At 40.1% G+C, this 18,743-nt stretch overlaps 1 protein-coding gene across 8 annotated transcripts in view; it reads left to right on the top strand.

Moving 5' to 3' along the window:
• unm_hu7910 (un-named hu7910) overlaps nt 1-18,743 on the top strand; it is a 214,777-nt gene that overhangs the window by 72,257 nt on the left and 123,777 nt on the right. The gene's annotated exons all lie outside the window — the stretch shown is intronic.

Here is an 18,743-nt window from a genome sequence, read left to right as displayed (position 1 = left end):
CAGCCATGACTCTGATGCCCACAACAACATACCTGTCAATCTCTAACTGCTATACAAGATCGTCTGTCTTATTCCATATATTGCATGCGTTCAAATATAACATCATCAGTCCTGTATTTGTCAATGTTTTTTGATTTTTGTCCCAGTGTTACATAGCAACTCATTTCTCTGACTGTAATTTTGCCCTATCATCTGCCTCTCCTTCCTAACAGTCTCACTACAGACTGCCTTTGCTTGTATACCAACGGCCCCACCCTCAGCCCTATCACTCTGGTTCGCATTCTCCTGCCAAATTAACTTAAATCCTTTCCAAAAGTTCTAGTAAATCTGCCCACAAGGTTCAGGTGCAACCCGTCCCATTTGTACAGGTCATGCCTTCCCCAGAAGAGATCCCAATAATCCAGAAATCTGAACCCCTGCCCCCTGCACCGTTCCTCAGCCACACATTCATTTGCCAAATCATCCTATTCTTCCCCTCACTGGCACATGGTTTAGGAGGCAATCCAGAGATTAGTAGCCTGGAGGTCTTGCTTTTCAGCTTTCTACCTAGCTCCCTAAGTTCTCTTTTCAGGACCTCCTCCCTTTACTGACCTATGTTCTTGGTGCCAGAGACCCACCCTAGCTATTCACCATAGTGAGTTATAATCCTGCTAATTAAATTCCAAACCATGATTTTCTTTACATAATTCCTATGAGTTTAACTATTGAAAGATGATTTTCCAAATACCAGCAGTAACAGAGATTCTAGCATTTTCCCTTCCAATGATGGTCCATAGTTCCTGGTTTTACTTTTCTGCCTCCTTGCTTAAAATAGAAACACAGACAACAAGAGCAAGCAAAGGACGTTTGGCTCTTCTGCTCCTTCAGTTCAGTTTGATAATGCATTATAAAGCCTTGTTCCTTTGTGTCCCGACATCTTTTGATCCTATTAACATTGAGAATTAGATTGATCTCCTTGAAAACATTTAGTGATTTGATCTCCTCTACCCGTTGTAACAGAGAATTCCAGTGGTATAGAGATTTCTTCTCATCTAAATGTCATACTCTGTATCCTGAGACTGTTTCTTTTAGTTGTGGACTCCCTCACTATCAGGAACATTGTCCCTAAATTAATTCTGTTGAGCTACTGAACTCCTTTACTTTTGGGGGATATTTTGTGTGTTTATCTTTTGAGGACATTTTGATTAGGTGAATATGGAAACAATGTGCAAGACAGGTTAGACAGTTTCATTCTTCAGCCTCTGGGTATTGCTTGGGAAGCTAGTCCTTCCATGTCTCGACAACGTGATGGTAGGTTAATTGGCAACTGTAACCCGTTAGGTTAATGGCAGCAGTAATTAAAGGGAGTCGATGGAATTGTGTGAAAAAGAAGAGTTTTAGGGATGCAGGGATACAAGGAGACGGAGAATGGGGCTAATGGCATAATGGACTTGGTATAGACTGGATGGGCCAAATAGCCCCATGAGTTGTTACAAATGTAAGGTAGTAAGTATGTGCAAAGTGTTGGCACCATTGTGAAATAAGGAACTGTATACCCAGTCTGCATGTGGAAAGAGTCCAGAAATAATAGGCCAGGTTATTTCTTTTTCACTTGTTAGTTAAGACTAAACTAGTGTTCAGATGAGATGTCTCAACATTTTTTTACAAATTGCACCATGTCACCTATCCATGTCTTTTGGGTGAGGCATTAACAGTGGTCATGAACATGAGATTCTGCAGATGCTAGAAATCCACTTCAACATTCAATTCTATTAATGTCTAATCAGAGCGCTGGTGACTTTGTGCAACACTGCTACAGTATTACACTGAAGTGCTAGCTTAAGTAATATGCTCACCTGTTCAGAAATAACTGTTGTATATAAGGGACAGGATAACTTGGAGAACGTGAAACAAGTTCTCTAGGATACAGATGAGAGCAAATTGATGTTTCAAAGAGGCTGAGTGCTGATGCTGGAAGGAGAGCATGCTCCTGGGGATAATTTTGAAACATGTCATGCTTTGACTTGTTTATCACCAAATGTTGTTATATCTCTTACAATCTGTGGACTTTTTTGTGCAAAATATATTTTGATATAGTCTTGAACAGAAGTCATGAGTTTTTAAGTTGGCTTGCATCTTGACTTATTAACAAAAAATATCAATGCAGTGAAACCTGTTTTAAAGGCTACTCCTTAATGTATATCTAGCATTTCAACAGGCTTTCTACACAAATTGACCATTTTGGTCAGTAAAAATGCAGAGTGGGTTGCTATGCAGATGATGATGCATGCATTCAGATACTAGATTGCATCTGTAGCTCAGAGTTTACTAACGCTTGCACTATTCCTGGATGAGTTTGAAAAATAAGTTTATTTGGCAACTCATTATTTTCTTTTAAAGATTATTAGGTTGCAATCTACTGTGCAGAACATGAAAAAAATTTCAATTTTCCATTCCGTACATTATTATCTTCAAAGTTACAGGTCAATGAAAGAAGGAAAAACAATCCATTATTGTACTATTTGATATTAATATGTTCAGTGTGTGAAAACTTGTGCAGAGTAAGCCTTTGCTAGATTCCTAATAATTTGGCACATGTAAGTATTGGGTTGGTGTACTAAATTTAACTGACTGTTGACCTGACTGTACATGAATAAAATTATTGTAATTCAGAGTAATACACACAAAATGCTGGAGAAAAATTCATTGAAATGCAAACTATCTCTGAACTATTTTAAGGAGGACGTGGGACCTCACTTGCTTCTGATACCCCACATGCATTTATAGTACAGACCAGACACTTTATTCCATACTAACACACATAAAACGCTGGAAGAATCAGCAAGTCAGGCAGCATCTATAGAGTGGACTAAAAACCTGACATTTTGGACCGTGGTCATTCTTCAGGACTGAAAATGAATGGTGAAGACGCAAGAACACAAAGATGGGGAGAGGGGAAGGAGGATAAGCCAGAAGGTGGGAAAGGTAAAGGGCTGAAGAAGAAGGAATCTGATAAGAGGAGAGTGGGCCATAGGATAAAGGGAAAGAGGACGGACACCATGGGGGGAGGTATTAGGTGAGGAGGAGAAGCGGTAAGGGGACAGAGTGGCCCGTAGAAGAAGAGGGAAGGTGGAGGGGAAAATGACCAGAAGGAGAAATTGATATTCATGCCATAGATGAAATATGAGGTGTTGCTTATCTATGTTGAGAATGGCCTCAGCATGGCAAAAGAGAAGGCCGTGGACTGACGTGTTGAAACGAGCATGGGATAGGAATTAAAATGGTTGGCCACCGGGAAATTCTGCTTTTGGTGGATGGAGCGGAGCTACTCGACAAAGCAGTTCCCCAACTTACATCAGGTCTCACCAATGTAGAGGAGGCCACATCAGGAGCACAGGATACCATAGACAACCCCAAAAGATTCGCAGGTGAAGTGTTGCCTCACCTGGAAGGACTGTTTGAGGCTCTGAATGGAGGTAAGAAATGAGGTGAATGGGCAGGTTTAGCATTTCTGTCAGTAAGGGAGGAGATGAATGGACCATACATGTGTGTCTCTGAAGACAAGCTGCTTCAGTATGAGTTTAAGTGTTCATTCTACTTAATATTTCCTTTTCTTTCATAATTTGATTTTTCTTTAAATAAGTGAAAGAAGCGTTAAGAGAGCTTAAAAAGGTAAAAGAGAAACCTGAAACAAGGGAAGCTAAGAAACCAAGACCTTCAAGAGTTGCTGAGAAGTCAAAGAAAGAAAAGGTAGAGTTGAAAATGGTGAAACCAAAAAAGGCGAAGCTCAAGCTCAAGCCCAAGCCCAAAACTGAACCGAGAAAGGAGTCTGAAAAAGAGAAGACAGTCAAAGTTGAGAAAGCAAAACCAAAAGAAAAATCAGAGTCTTTGCAAGAAAAAGTTAAAAAGTTATTTCAGAAATTTAAAGTTAAAAAAAATGTGCAAGTGAAAGGCGAAAAGGAACCTAAGGTTCTTAAAGATAAATCTACCAATAAGGAAAACCAGAAATAAGGAGTGAAATATTACTACAACAGAAACTGATTAACCAAGCTCTGTGGACCGGTACTGTGATAGTAGATATCTCCCAAAGAATGTTTGCCAACCTTTCTAGTTTAACTGTTTCAATTACATACAATTCCATATCTTTGTAGGTAAACTTTCAATTTCATACAATTGTGTTTTTTCCCACATGAACTTGAGCAGTTAAAAATAAATTGCCAAACAGAGTACCTTTGCCATGCGTTCTGTTACAAGTTAAAATACTAAAAATGAAGTATTGAACAGGAAGGAAAGTGCTCCATTTCCTTAGTATATTGGTACAGTTTTATTTTATATAGCTGATTTTTTAATAATGTGTATTTAAACTGAATCTTCATTATTTAAACACCACCTAGATTGTCATTTTTTTTAAACATGTTCTTTGTGTGATTTTCTTTGAATTTGTACAAATTCCATGAAAGCATTGTCTATGAAGCAAAATATATTTTGACATCTGTGATCTGTTTTAATACCTTGGATTTTTTGGAAGTACCCAGTTTGTATGCATTGTACTTCAGTTAAATTGTACCTTGTACTGTAATCCAGATTTATTGCTTTGCATATTCTTCCTTTGTAGTTTCATGCTAGGAAGAGGATTGCAAGCTGTTTTGGATTGATTGAAAAATGCTTTTCATTCTCGTACTGGTGTTAATTGTACTGATATTAAAATCTTCTATTACTGCCTTGCTTTATAATAAATCTGTACAACTAAAGGAAATTGGGGAATTCCAGAAAAATATTTGAATAAATTTAAATTTTATAATTTGCTTTGGTTCTCATTCTCTTCTATCCTCTTGTCTCTCATTCTAGCTTTAACTGATATTTTAACATGCTCCATGCCAGTGATACCACTGCATCTCAGATTCCACCTTCTGTTTGGAGATTGTGCCAACTTTATCAAATTGGATTTGGCTGAAAAGATAACTGCTTCTTTCTCTCACCCCTCCTTCTCAGAAGAGAATGCAAGCACCTGAAGGATGAATTAGACATTTTGAAAATGCAGCTTGCTTGCCTGAGTTGTCACGTTATGCTGCAAGTAATTTGAAATAAAGCTACAAACTATATAATCATACAAATCAATTTACTTGATATTGTTCTCAATGAAAAGCTAATGATGTCGAGATTCTGCTGGACCTTTCTACAATAGCCTGTGTGCAGAAATTAAATGAGAATTACTGGATAAGCTAAGCAGGTCAGGTAGCAGTTGTGGCATGAAAAACAGAATGTTTGCTTCGGTAACCTTGCATTAGAACTGTGAGGGGCAGCACAGTAGTGTAGGGGTTTGCATAACACTTTACAGACCCAGCAATCATAAGGTTGTGGTTCAGCTGCCACCACTGCCTGGAGGGGTTTGTGTGTTCTCTCTGACTGGTGGGTTCCTCTGGGTATTCCAGAATTCTCCCACATTCTAAAAGATGCATTTCACTGTAGGTTTTGATGTACATATGACAAATAAAGCTAATTTAACCTGAAAGTTTAGGGATAAAGGGCTTTAGTAAAGTTGGATAGAAGAGGGAACAAAAACTAAAAATGCTGGAAGCACACAGCGGATCAGGTAGCATCTGTGGAAGGAGAAACAGTTCAAGTTTCAGGTGCAGGATCCTTTGCAAGTTTTTGTGTGTTTTCTGTTTTAACAAGTTCAGATTTTATTTTTTTATTAAAAATTACATGTGTGGAAAGCAAAAGATTACTAGGCAACAGATGACAGTGGAAGGTGAACTGGCGATCTATATTTTGGATTGCTGAAATATTGTTGATCTGAAATACTGAATATTTTCTCTCCCCTCATGCTGTTTAGTCTTCTGAATGTTTCTGTAGAAACATTTTTTTAACTTGGCTGGTGGTGTCATTATTTGCATATTTGCAGGACTCAAATTTATGGTTGGATTGAGGGGCATTTGTATAAATGGTGATATTGGTAAAATAGTCCTTCCCAAACCACCTTGTGGTCTCTGCAAGGTATTTGGACCATGTTAAGTTTTGGCCTTCAGTTACAGTAAATATTGCAACATACCCATAGAACTGGCTTTAGTGCTCGTGGGCAGAAGCAAGAAATTGAGAAGACATCAGAAGGTCAAGGAGACCATATTCTGCAGGGTACTACTGGATAAGTGAATTGTAATTCACTATAAGCTTTATAGTGAATTGGATTTCACCCTTTTTTATGGTCTAAATAGGTGATAATGTTCCAACGCCAAGTTGAGGAATAACCAAACAAAATCTCAAAATTGGGTTGTCTCAGCTTTATGAAATTGCTATCATTGTTTTCTCCATTTTGAAAGGAATAGAAAGTAACTGGTGCATTCATGGACAACAGCTGCTAATAGGACTTGCAAGTGCTGTCTCATTTGGATGCTGCTGGAGTGACCTGGTTAGCTCCACGGTCACAGCGTGGAGCTGCAATTCTGTTTTTTATTGGTTCTGCCTGTCTGTGAAAAGGCAGAGAATGTAAATTAATGTTGTATTGGGGAGCCTTGAATTCTTGAATACTTCCTCATCCTGTGTGATTTGATGCTTGTTTTATCAGAATCATGTTTAATATCACTGGCTTATGTTGTGAAATTTGTTAACTTTGATAAATAAATATAGAGATTTTGGCTGGCACCAGGGCAGGAATGGATTCTCAATATTCCTGGATTTCAGTGCTTTAAAAGGGATAGAGAGGGTGGAAAAAGGGGAGGAGGGGTGGCATTACTGGTCAGGGATCCTATTACAGCTACAGAAAAGGTGCGTAATGTAGCAGGATCCTCTTTTGAGTCAATATGGGTGGAAGTCAGGAACAGGAAGGGAGCAGTTACTCTACTGGGGGTATTCTATAGGCCCCCTGGTAGCAGCAGAGATATAGAAGAGCAGATTGGGAGGCAGATTTTGGAAAGGTGCAAAAATAACAGGGTTGTTATCATGGGTGACTTTAACTTCCCTAATATTGATTGGCACCTGATTAGTTCCAAGGGTTTAGATGGGGCAGAATTTGTTAAGTGTGTCCAGGATGGATTCCTGTCACAGTATGTGGACAGGCCAACCAGGGGGAATGCCATACTAGATCTAGTACTAGGTAATGAAATGGGTCAGGTCACAGATCTCCCAGTAGGTGAGCATCTGGGGGACAGTGACCACCGCTCCCTGGCCTTTATAATTATCATGGAAAAGGATAGAATCAAAGAGGACAGGAAAATTTTTAATTGGGGAAAGGCAAATTATGAGGCTATAAGGCTAGAACTTGCACGTGTGAATTGGGATGATGTTTTTGCAGGGAAATGTACTATGGACATGTGGTCGATGTTTAGAGATCTCTTGCGGGATGTAAGGGATAAATTTGTCCTGGTGAGGAAGATAAAGAATGGTAGGGTGAAGGAACCATGGGTGACAAGTGAGGTGGAAAATCTAGTCAGGAGGAAGAAGGCAGCATACATGAGGTTTATGAAGCAAGGATCAGCTGGGTCTATTGAGGAATATAGGGAAGCAAGAAAGGAGCTTAAGAAGGGGTTGAGAAGACCAAGAAGGGGGCATGAGAAGGCCTTGGCAAGTAGAATAAAGGAAAACCCCAAGGCATTCTTCAATTATGTTGAAGAAAAAAAGGATGACAGGAGTGAAGGTAGGACCGATTAGAGATAACGGTAGGAAGATGTGCCTGGAGGCTGTGGAAGTGAGCGAGGTCCTCAATGAATACTTCTCTTCGGTATTCACCAATGAGCGGGAACTTGATGATGGTGAGGACAATATGAGTGAGGTTGATGTTCTGGAGCATGTTGATATTAAGGGAGAGGAGGTGTTGGAGTTGTTAAAATACATTAGGATAGATAAGTCCCCGGGGCCTGATTGAATATTCCCCAGGCTGCTCCACGAGGCGAGAGAAGAGATTGCTGAGCCTCTGGCTAGGATCTTTATGTCCTCGTTGTCCACGGGAATGGTACCAGAGGATTGGAGGGAGGCAAATGTTGTTCCCTTGTTCAAAAAAGGTAGTAGGGATAGTCCGGGTAATTATAGACCAGTGAGCCTTGCGTCTGTGGTGGGAAAGCTGTTGGAAAAGATTCTTAGAGATAGAATCTATAGGCATTTAGAGAATCATGGTCTGATCAGGGACAGTCAGCATGGTTTTGTGAAGGGCAGTTCATGTCTAACAAGCCTGATAGAGTTCTTTGAGGAGGGACCAGGCATATAGATGAGGGTAGTGCAGTGGATGTGATCTATATGGATTTTAGTAAGGCATTTGACAAGGTTCCACATGGTAGACTTATTCAGAAAGTTAGAAGGCATGGGATCCAGGGAAGTTTGTCCAGGTGGATTCAGAATTGGCTTGCCTGCAGAAGGCAGAGGGTTGTGGTGGAGGAAGTACATTCAGATTGGAGGATTGTGACTAGTGGTATCCCACAAGGATCTGTTCTGGGACCTCTACTTTTTGTGATATTTATTAACGACCTGGATGTGGGGGTAGAAGGGTGGGTTGGCAAGTTTGCAGACGACACAAAGGGTGGTGTTGTAGATAGTGTAGAAGATTGTCAAAGATTGCAGAGAGACATTGATAGGATGCAGAAGTGGGCTGAGAAGTGGCAGATGGAGTTCAACCCGGAGAAGTGTGAGGTGGTACACTTTGGAAGGACAAACTCCAAGGCAGAGTACAAAGTAAATGGCAGGATACTTGGTAGTGTGGAGGAGCAGAGGGATCTGGGGGTACATGTCCACAGATCCCTGAAAGTTGCCTCACAGTGGATAGAGTAGTTAAGAAAACTTATGGGGTGTTAGCTTTCATAAGTCGAGGGATAGAGTTTAAGAGTCGCGATGTAATGATGCAGCTCTGTAAAACTCTGGTTAGGCCACACTTGGAGTATTGTGTCCAGTTCTGGTCACCTCACTATAGGAAGGATGTGGAAGCATTGGAAATGGTACAGAGGAGATTTACCAGGATGCTTCCTGGTTTAGAAAGTATGCATTATGATCAGAGATTAAGGGAGCTAGGGCTTTACTCTTTGGAGAGAAGGAGGATGAGAGGAGACATGATAGAGGTGTACAAGATAATAAGAGGAATAGATAGAGTGGATAGCCAGCGCCTCTTCCCCAGGGCACGACTGCTCAATACAAGAGGACATGGCTTTAAGGTAAGGGGTGGGAAGTTCAAGGGGGATATTAGAGGAAGGTTTTTTACTCAGAGAGTGGTTGGTGCGTGGAATGCACTGCCTGAGTCAGTGGTGAAGGCAGATACACTAGTGAAGTTTAAGAGACTACTGGACAGGTATATGGAGGAATCTAAGGTGGGGACTTATATGGGAGGCAGGGTTTGAGGGTCGGCACAACATTGTGGGCCGAAGGACCTGTACTGTGCTGTACTATTCTATGTTCTATGTTTCGAGTGTTTTAGTTGACAGACCAAATCTCCTCAGACTCCTAATGAAATATAGCTGCTGTCTTTCCTTCTTTACAGCTGCATCAATATGTTGTGTCCAGGTTAGATCCTTGGAGGGTATTGACACCCAGGAACTTGAAATTGCTCTCTCTCTGAGATTGGTTGGTATTCCCTCATCTTGCCCTTCCTGAAGTCTACAATCAGCTCCTTGGTCTTGCTGGGTTGAGTGCAAGGTTGTTGCTGCGACACCACTCAATGAGCTAGTATATCTCGCTCCTGTATGCCCTTTCATCACCATCTGAAATTCTGCAAACAATGATTGTATCATCAGCAAATTTATAGATCTGTTTGAGCTATACCTAGCAGCACAGCCATGGGTGTAGGGCGAGTAGAGCAGTGGGCTAAGCACACATCCCTGTGGTGCATGTAAAAACCAAAATTATAGGTCATGATTTTTTGATGCAGTTTCTGTTGGTGTCAAAAACACCTACCATGAATGTTGATTACATCACACCTATGAAGAAAGAGAGAGAAGTTATATCTATGTTGGGATGAAACTTAATGGGAAATGTCCTGTCCACTCCACTGTGCCCTTTGGGATGCCTGCTTGAGTTTCCAGCAGGTTTACTGGAATGAGTGTAAATATTTCAAACCCTTTGCAAAATACCTTTTTTTATGGCTGATTATTGCATCTAAAATGTGTTCCTAATTTTTTTAAAATCCTATTTCTCAATAATTATAGATTTCCTGAGTGCCAGATTCAGTTACAGATTATTAAAGTTATGCTGTGGCACCTCAGTATTGGTAAATTGGTTTATTATCATTACATGTACTGTGGTACAGTGAAAAACTCGGTTTTGTATGCCCATCCATATTATATCATCTGATTACAACAGTGAGCTGAGGTAGTACAAACGCAACACAAACAATAACAGAATGCAGAATAAAGTGTTGCAGGGAGGGTACATTCCAGGCAGATAATAAGCTGCAAGGCCATAAGTACATTGTGAGGGCAAGAGTCTATCTTAGCATACTAGAAGCCTTTGTTGCTACAGTCCAGGTGGCTTCTGACCCATAATTTTGGCTGTATTTGGTGTTCTCAGCTATGATTTGATATCACATGGCATCAATCAAATTAGTTTAAGATTAAATTTTTTGTGATGGCATTGATCTTGCAGGGGATGGGGCCTGGGAGCCAAGATGCATTGTGCACTCAACATATGCAAAATGTCCAGAGGAATTCAAGAGGTCAGGCAGTATTAATGGTGGGAAATAAAAGTTTTAAAGTACTGTAAATTTATTATCAAAGTACATATATGTCACCATATACAACCCTGAGAATCATTTTCTTGCGGGCATGTAGTAAGTCCATGAAGCCCCGATGAAAGACTGCATTCAGTAGGACGAGCAAATAACCAGTGTGCAAAAGACAACAAACTGTGCATACAAAAAAAAGGAAATAATTAAAATAATAATAAATAAGCAGTAAATATCAAGAGCATGAGATGAATGAGTCCTTGAAAGTGAGTGCATAGGTTGTGGGAGCAGTTCAGTGATTGGGCGAATGAAGTTGAGTGAAGATATCCTGATGGTTGAGGGGTAATAACTGTTCCTGAAACTGTTGGTGTGGGTCCTGAGGCTTTTGTACCATCTTCCTGGTGGCAGAAGCAAGAAAAGAGCATGTTCTGGGTGGTGGAGGTCCTTGATGATGGATGCTGCTTTCCTGCGATAAAGCTCCATGTAGATGTGCTCTGTGGTGGGGAGGGCTTTACCCGTGATGGACGGGGCCATGTCTGCTACATTTTGAGATGTTGTTGGATACCAAATAGGCTGAAAAATGATCTAGTGCTTTCCCAGTGTATGACAAATAAAGTCTTCTCCGGCTTCCGGCCGGGTCCAGGTATCAATTATAACTAATGTTTCGATGACAAACTCCACCATCTTCATCAGGGATGATGCCTGGACACATCTAGTCTGATTGTATTTTATACCCTCATAGTCCACCCCTCCTGGACGGTTAAGCTTCATTCAATCAAGTTTCCACTCTCTCAACTTGTTTACAATCGAATTCCAGATCTTACTTAGAGCAAGACCTTCATTGGCTCCAATGGCTTTGGGGACCATCTGGTAAAGGGAGCCCTTGAAATAAAACTAGAGGAAAAGAATTTTAACAAAGATGAAGGTCTCCTTGTAACCAGTGATGCCCTAACTAATCAAGAACCTATCAATTTCTGCTTTAAATATACTCAATGACTTGGACTCCACAGTGGCCTGTGGCAATGAATACCACAGATTCACAACCCTCTGGCTAAAGAAATTCCTTCGCATCTCTGTTCTAATGGGTGTCCCTCTAGTCTGAGGCTGTGCCCTCTGGTCCTAGACTCCTCCACAAAGGAAACATCCTATGTACATTCACTCTTTCCAGACCGTTAAATAGGTTTCATTGAGATTCCCCATGTCCCCACCTCCACCCCCAACTGCCCTTTCTTCTAAATTCCAGTGAATACAGGCCCAGAGCCATCAAACATTCCTCATATGATAACCTTTTCATTCCTGGAATCCTTCTCATGAGCATCCTTTGGACCCTTTCCAATGCCAGCACATCTTTTCTTAGATAAGGGGCTTGAAGCTGTTCACAGTACTCCAAGTGTGGCCTATAAAGTCTCAGTGTTACATCCTTGCTGTTAAATTCTAATCCTTTATAAATAAATCCTAACATTGTATTTGCATTCCTTACCATCGACTTTCCCTGCAAGCTAACCTTTGGGGAATCCTGCACAGGGACACCCAAGTCCCTTTGAATCTCTTATTTTTGAATATTCTCCATGTCAGTCTATGAAAATAACCTACACCTTTATCCCTTCTACTAAAGTTCATGACCATACACTTCCCCACTCTGTATTTCATCTGCCACTTATTTGCACATTCTCCTAATCTGTCTAATTCCTTCTGCAGACTCCTTGCTTCCTCAACACTCTGTCCTTCTACCCATCTTCATATTGTCTGCAAACTTGGCCACAAAGCCATGAATTTCATCATCCAAATCATTCACGTATAGTGTGAAAAGGAATGGTGACAATACCCACCCCTGCAGGACACCACTAGTCACTGGCAGCTAACCTTTTATTCCCCCTCTTTGCCTCCTGCTAATCAGCCAAACTTCTATCCATGCTAGTATCTTTCCTATAATACTATGGGCGCTTATTTTCTTAAGCAGACTCGTGTGGTACCTGTCAGAAGCCTTCTGAAAATCCAAAAAAAATATCCTTTGACTCTCCATTGTCTATTTGCCTGTAATTTCCTAAAGAATTTTGGAGGGAAATATTGAATGGCGAAGTGTAGTAGAAGAACTCCAAAAGATTTGTCAGGGAAGATTTCCCCTTAAGGAAACCATGCTGACTTTGGCCTATTATTTCATGTCTGTCCAAGTACCCTTAATAATGTCATCCAATATCTTCCCAATCACTGGCCCATATTTCCTTTCTTTTGTTTCCCTCTCTTAAAGAGTGGAGTGAAATTTGTGATTTTCAAGCCCCCTGGAACCAGTCCAGAATCTAATGGTTCTGGAAAGATCATTACTAATGCCTCCACAATCTCTTCAACCACTTCTTTTAGAAACCTGGGGTGTAGTCCATCTGGTTCAGATGATTTATCTACCTTCAGACCTTCCAATTTTCCCAAGTACTTTTTCCTTAGTTAATAACAACAGCACTCACTTCTGCCCCTGACACTCTTGAATTTTGGCATACTGCTCGTGTCTTCCATAGTGAAGACTGATGCAAAATACTTACTAGGTGTCTCTGCCATTTCACTGTCCCCATTACTCCCTCTCCAACATCATTTTCTAGTGGCCCAATATTCAATCTTGCCTCCTTTACTCTTGAAAACAATCTTCTGATATCCTCATTTATATTATTGGCTAGCTTTCTTTCATATTTTATCTTTTCTCTCCTTATGGGTTATGGTGACCCTTCCAATTAACTTTGGCCAGCTCCTCTCTCATACCTCTGTAGTTCCTTTTATCTACTATAATATTGATACATCTGACTTTATCTTCTCACTCTCAAGTTGCAGGATGAATTCTTTCATATTATGATCACTGTCTCCTAAGGGTATCTTTACCTTAAGCTCCCTAATCATATTTGGTTCATTACTCAACACCCAGTTGAGATTGTCTTTCTGCTCTTAAAAGCCATCTTGTAGGCATTCTACAAATTTCCTGATTTGGGATCTGGCACCAACCTGATTTTCCCTTTGTACTTGCTTATTGAAATCCCTCATGGCATGTAAAAAGGGCAATATTACAATAGCTTTTTCTTCTGTCTCCCATTGTAGTTTGTAATCCACATTCTGGCTATTATTCGAGGCCTGTATGTAACTCCCATCAAGGTCTTTTTATCCTTGCAGTTTCTTATGTTTACCCACAAAGATTCTCCATCTTCCAATCTTGTGTCACCTCTTTCTAAAGGATTTGATTTAATTGTTTACCGGCAGAGCCCCTACCCCACCCCTTCTGCCTACCTGCCTGTCCTTTTGATACAAGGCATGTTCTTGTCCTTGGAGAAGCTTATGTTTCGCAATGTACAAGTTATCAAGAGAACAACACTACAATTGGTCATGATAGTTTTTTGAAGCAGTTTTACTATTTACTGGACAATGTGGGATCACAAAAATTTCTGGCTGTAGGTTGATAGAATATTAATTGAATTTTCTAAGTTACCAAAAAAAATATTGTTGGGGTATTTTTTGTTTAAACTAATTCCTGCAGGTTGAGGAGGCTGAGTTTAGTGCACCTTATGTAGCTTCCATACATACGATGGTTACATATTTACAAAATGGGCTGTGCTGTACAGTCAACTGATGACTGGAACTGTATAGTCAATAGTTCTTTTAATTGGCAGACACGTTCTTGCTTAAATACAAGTAAGAGATGTTGCAAAGGAGCGATAATAACATCTCACTGACATTTAGCCCATTGCTCTGCTTTACACATAAAGTGACTTCAAAAAATATTCCGCCTCCACAACTACTTTCATATTTTACTGTCTCATTCTCTAAATTTAAAATATATTGAAGGAGGCTTTTTGAGCTAATCTACAAAACATTATGTATTATGTCTAATCAAAAGAAAAATTTCAAATCCTGTGAACAATTTACTAAAAATTAAAAACCAAAATCGTGAGACTGAAAAAAGCATTCATCCCATTTGTAATTATGGCACAAACTTTTCTCAGGTGCTTTATTACCTTACCAACTCACCCAATTTATTGATGTAAAAAATTTGGAGGATCACTTGCTTTTAATAAATTCAGAAGAATAAATACTTCCTCTCTCTGTAAGGTCCAACAGTATCATAGATTTTCAAAAGACCAAACCAAAATGTAGGCAAAAGATCATTCAAGGCAAGTGTTGGGGAATGATAATAGAAAAGCACAAATCTAGAGAAGGGTACAGTACTATCTCAAAGGCACTGAACATACATTGGAGCTCAGTGGAGTTCATCATGAAATTTTGGAAAAATATGAAACCACAGCCACACTTTTAGATCAGGCCACCCCTCTAAACTTAGTCAACAGTGAAGAATGACATTTGCAAGAGAGGCTACTGTGACGGCAATGGTTATTCTGACCAGTAGTCAGTGGCTGAAACTGGAGATGAAGTTCATGGCTCCACAATCTCAAAGGCCTTGCACAAAAAGGGTGTTTATGAAGAGTAGCAAGGAAGAAGCCCTGGCTAAAGAAAAAGCATATCCTTGCCAGTAAATACTTTGCAAAGCATCGCTTGGAAGATATTGTAAAGAAGTGGAAGTAGGTCTTGTGGTTGTGTGAGACTAAAGTGGAACCTTTTGGCCTGAACATTAAATGTTACCTGTGGTGCTGTGCATTAGCCAATTAACACTGTCCTTATTGTAAAGTATTGTGGAGGTAGCATTATGCTATAAGGATGCTTTTCAGCAGCAGGGACCGGAAATATGGTCATGATTGATGGGAAGATGAACGCTTAAATACAGAGAGATCCTGGATAAAACCCTTCTAGCCTCTGCCAGAGAGCTTAAACTTGGGAGGAGTTTGTCTTTCATCAAGACAACAACCCAACTACCAGAGTAACCATGTTGTGACTTCAAATAAAGAAAATTGATGTCCTTGAGTGGCCCAGTCAGAGTCCTGACCTTAACCTGATGGAACATCTCTGGCAAGACCTCAAGATTCCTGTCTACCACTACTACCCAGCTAACTTAGCACAGCTTGAGCAATTTTGCAAAGAGGAATGGGCAAATCTTGCTCCATCTCATTGCGCAAAGCTAATATAGACTTATCAAAAAGGCTCTAATAGCTGCAAGAGGTGGTTCAACCAAGTACTGAGCAAAGAGGGAAGGATACTTTTGATTGCTGACAATTCAGATTTTGAATTTTTGAGTTTTTCATTCTTTACAATTTTCCCTGTTTTTTGGGCTCTACTGTGGAAAAAAAAGAGCATGTGATCCACAAATAAAAATTATCAGTTAAATTGATCAAAATCCCTGGTTGTAATGCATACTTATGTGAATAAAGGGTTGGAGGCTGAATACTTTTACAAGACATTGTAACTGTGGCTAGGAACAGCTCAAATACCATCTATGAGTTTGCTGATGACACCACTGTTGTTGGCAGAGTCTCAGATAACAGCGAGAAGGTATGCAGGTGTGAAGATTGGCCAGTTGAATGTTGTTACAATAATCTTGCACTCACTCTCAGCAAGACCAAGGAATTGATTGTGGATTTCAGGAAGGGGAAGTTGGGAGAACAGAGGCCAGTATTTATTGAGGGGTCAGCAGTGAAAAGGGTGAGCAGCTTCAAGTTCCTGGGGCATTCTGTATCTCAAGGGATCTATCCTGGGCCCAACATATTGTAAGGTAAAGAGAGCAAGCCAAAAGCTACACTTCATTTGGAGTTGGAGGAGATTTTGTATGTCACCAAAGACTAGAGATCTGTAGATGTACCATGGAGAGCAGCCTGACCAGTTACATCACTGCTCCAACACAGAGGATCGAAAGAGGCTGTGCTGGGTTGTAGACTCAGCCAGCTGCTCCATGGGTACAAGCCACCCCACGCTCAAGGATGTCTTCAAAAGATAGTGCTATTAAAAAGCATCGTTAGGGACCCTCATCACCCAGGTCATGCCCTCTTCTCTCTACCATCAAGAGTACCATCAAGAGCCTGCAGATGCATAGTCAAAAGTTTTATGAACAGCCTTTTACAATCAGAATTCGGAATGATCCGTGAACTGCCTCACTATTCCTCTTTTGCACTATTTTATTTTTCATTATAATTTATAGTAGTTTTTATGTCTTGCCCTGTACAGCTGCCACAAAATGACTAATTTCACAACATACAATATGTCAGTGATAATAAATCTGATTCTGATTTTACCATTTTATTGAATAACAGCCTAACCTCTACAAAGAACTTTCAATGTAACAAAGCTTCTGCTGTATTTTAACAGAGCTGACAATAACTATTGATAAACAGGATGGTCTAAAGCATAAAGTGGTGATGTTTGTGGTGGTATAGTAGAAGAGAGGTGGCATGGTAGGGCTTTTAAGATAAGAAATAAATTGGCGTAGGAGCTGTGTGGTTTTGTCTGTTATTTGTTAGAGGGGTAGAATCAAAGGCCAGAGCCCTGAAGCATACAGTTCATTCTCTGGCAAGTTGAGTCGAGTAGCAGGAGGTCAGATGAGATGAAATGAAGCCTTGGACCAAAAGAAAATGTGGGTTCTGAAAATCTTAAATAAAAATAGAATATTCTGCAAGTATTCAGCAGTTAAGGCAGTATCTGTGGAGTGAGATATGATAAATGTTTCAAATTAACAACAGTCCAAACTGGTTAAGTGAGAAAACATCATGTTTTAAATCACAGAAAGACCTTTTGATGCATTTTCCCTTAACATTAGTACCTTATCTACTGTGGCTGATGGTCCCTCAGTCTTGTCTGCTGTTTTCCACTCTTCTGCTTCCAGTTAGAATAAGGATAAGATTCTGCTTGTCCTCATCTTCTGCCTTGTCAGTCTTCATATTCAATGGATTATCCTTTATCATTTTTGCCATTCTCAATGGGATTCATCCATCAGACACGTCTTTCCCTCCTCTCCCATTTCAGTATTCTAACAGGGTTATTTACTCCACTAGTCTCTGGTTTGTTCTTCTGCCTTCAACAATAACTTGCCTTCTCATGACACTTTCCATGGGAGATGCATCACGTGCCCTCTTCTCACATTCTACCATCAAGGAACTCAAACTGTCCTTCAAGGTGAAATTCATTCTTCCAATTTAATGTATTGTGTTTGGAGCTCATCATTTCAGTAACTTTGATTTTGTAATTTCCCATCACTTCAATCTCCACTTCAGTTCCACTCTGGCCTCTCTGTCTTCTGTCTCCAACACTGATTTGATAATGCCCTACTTCAGATTTACTGCTGCCACAAAGACAACAAATTTCATGACATATGCTGGTGATACTTAACCTGATTCTGATTTTAATATTAAGACAATCTGTTCAAGCTGATACATTTTCATGAAAAATCCCCTAGATGGCAGTGCAGAGTAAATCATGTTGGCAATAAAGCTGCATATAATGTACCATATATGTAGGAAGATGAAGTCAATGGCAAGTGCACATCTTTTCATTTTCCAGTCTGAAGCACCTTCAATTACTCCAAAAGACTGAGGTTTGGTAAAATACTGAAAGGCTTTTATTCGCTGTACAATACGACCTCCTGTCTGCCCCCGGACTGAGGGGGGAGGAGCAAGGCGAACACCTTTATACAGGGCTCTGTGGGAGGAGCCACAGGGGCAGTCAGCAGAGGGGCATGTCCAGACAGGTAACCGAGTTACAACATATATACATGGTTTACCACACAGTCCAAGCATCTCATATTTTCTTCTCTGATGGTGCTTTCAGTTCCTTCACTTGGTGCATCACACAGTGGTGCTTCACTTTATTCAAAATTTTGAAAAATTATTGTCAACCTCAAAGCTTTAGTATTTACCTCTTGCTACAAACTTTGCTTGTTCTACATCTTAAATTTAGGACACTGAGGCTAGCCAGCCTTCTGTAGTCTATTGAATCTTAAGCAAGTGACTCTTGGGATTTGAAGTTTCGCTGAAGTTTGGCTAAAATCAGCAGTATTCTCTGGTCAATTGAGGTTGTGATTGAGTAGATGGTGCTGTTTTGCATTGAGATAGTGTAACAATGCTTCATAGAGTGAAAGATAAGTATACCTGCATGTATATTAGGTTTTACCTGAAGTGTATGTGTGTCTAATGCCACTGGAAATATTTTACTTTTTTCAGGAAGTATATGCTAATCATTCAGTAATGGAATTATATATTAAAATTACAATATAGTA

The sequence above is a fragment of the Mobula hypostoma genome, chromosome 1 (genome assembly GCF_963921235.1).
Source record: "Mobula hypostoma chromosome 1, sMobHyp1.1, whole genome shotgun sequence".
NCBI classification, from domain to species: Eukaryota; Metazoa; Chordata; class Chondrichthyes; order Myliobatiformes; family Myliobatidae; genus Mobula; species Mobula hypostoma.
Note: the sequence above shows the minus strand (reverse complement) of the source record. Positions and strands in the feature narration are given on the sequence as shown.